This window comes from Arachis hypogaea, chromosome 19 (assembly GCF_003086295.3).
Source record: "Arachis hypogaea cultivar Tifrunner chromosome 19, arahy.Tifrunner.gnm2.J5K5, whole genome shotgun sequence".
Taxonomy (NCBI): domain Eukaryota; kingdom Viridiplantae; phylum Streptophyta; class Magnoliopsida; order Fabales; family Fabaceae; genus Arachis; species Arachis hypogaea.
Genome location: NC_092054.1, coordinates 116,664,871 through 116,666,712, shown reverse-complemented (window position 1 = coordinate 116,666,712; position 1,842 = coordinate 116,664,871). Strand labels below are relative to the sequence as shown.

At 36.4% G+C, this 1,842-nt stretch overlaps 1 non-coding gene across 1 annotated transcript; it reads right to left on the bottom strand.

The window, feature by feature from the left end:
* Positions 1-1,135: 1,135 nt before the first annotated feature.
* LOC112780893 (small nucleolar RNA R71) lies at positions 1,136-1,243 on the bottom strand. Its single transcript, XR_003191700.1, has one exon. It is a non-coding gene; the product is annotated as a small nucleolar RNA R71 (small nucleolar RNA).
* Positions 1,244-1,842: the final 599 nt, after the last annotated feature.

The following is a 1,842-nucleotide window of genomic DNA, read 5'->3' as shown; positions in this document are numbered from 1 at the left end:
CAATTTCTTTCCATTTTATATTTATTTTTACTATTTTCAAAAATCCTTGTTTCAATTAAAGATTTACTTCAAAATTTTCAAGTTATTACTTGCCTATTAAGAAAGGATCAAACTTTAAATTTTAAAATCATACCTTTTAATTTCTTGATAGTCAAGTAATCAACTTTAATTTTAAAAATTTTCTTTTTTTAAATTTATTTTCAATCATATCTTTTCAAACATATCTTTTCAATCACATCTTTTTCAAAATTAATTTTTTTTCAATCATATCTTTTTCTAATTTCAAAATCTTTTTCAAAAACCACTTTATTTCTTTCCCAATCTTAGTTTTCGAAAATCTCAATCAAATTTTCAAATTTCTTTTTAAAATATTTTAATTAATTTTCTAAAATTCTCCCCCTCTTTTCACATCCTTCTATTTAAGGGACTGAGACTTCTCCTCAACGTACAATTTGAACTCCCTCCTCCTTTATATGTTCGAATTCTTTTCCATCTACCTCCTCCTTCTATTCTTCTTTTCCTCTGACACCTCAAGGAATCTCTATACTGTGACATAGAAGATTCCCTACTTTCTTGTTCTCTTCTCTTTCATATGAGCAGGAGCAAAGATAAAAGCATTCTTGTTGAAGCTGATCCTGAACCTGAAAGGACCTTGAAGAGAAAGCTAAGAGAAACCAAAACACAACTCTCTCTAGAGGGCCTAAGAGAGCTCTTCAAAGAAGAAGAAACCATGGAAGCCGAAAACAACAACAATGCCAACAATGCAAGGAAGGTGCTTAGTGACTTTACTGCACCTACTCCTGATTTCTATGGGAGAAGCATCTCTATCCCTGCCATTCGAGCAAACAACTTTGAGCTTAAGCCTCAATTAGTTTCTCTAATGCAACAGAATTGCAAGTTTCATGGACTTCCAATGGAAGATCCTCATCAGTTCTTGGCTGAATTCTTGCAAATCTGTGACACTGTCAAGACCAATGGGGTTGACCCTGAAGTCTACAAACTTAAGCTTTTTCCTTTTGCTGTAAGAGACAGAGCTAGGACATGGTCGGATTCACAACCTAAGGAAAGCCTGAACTCTTGGGAAAAGCTAGTCAATGCCTTCTTGGCAAAGTTCTTTCCACCTCAAAAATTGAGTAAGCTTAGAGTGGAAGTCCAAACCTTTAGACAGAAGGATGGTGAGTCCCTCTATTAAGCTTGGGAGAGATACAAGCAATTGATCAGAAGGTGCCCTTCTGACATGCTTTCAGAATGGAGCATCATAGGAATCTTCTATGATGGTCTGTCTGAACTATCCAAGATGTCATTGGATAGCTCTGCTGGAGGATCTCTTCATCTGAAGAAGACGCCTGCAGAAGCTCAAGAACTCATTGAAATGGTTGCAAATAACTAATTCATGTACACTTCTGAAAGGAATCCTGTGAATAATGGGTCAACTCAGAAGAAAGGAGTTCTTGAGATTGATACTCTGAATGCCATATTGGCTCAGAATAAAATATTGACCCAACAAGTCAATATGATTTCTCAGAGTCTGTCTGGAATGCAAGCAACAACAGGCAGTACTAAGGAAGCTTCCTCTAAAGAAGAAGCTTATGATCTTGAGAACCCAGCAATGGAAGAGGTGAATTACATGGGAGAACCCTATGGAAACACCTATAACCCTTCATGGAGAAATCATCCCAATCTCTCATGGAAGGATCAACAGAGACCTCAACAAGGTTTCAACAACAATAATGGTGGAAGAAACAGGTTTAGCAATAGCAAGCCTTTTCCATCATCTTCTCAGCAACAGACAGAGAATTCTAAGCAAAACCCCTCTGACTTAACAACCATTGTCTATGATCT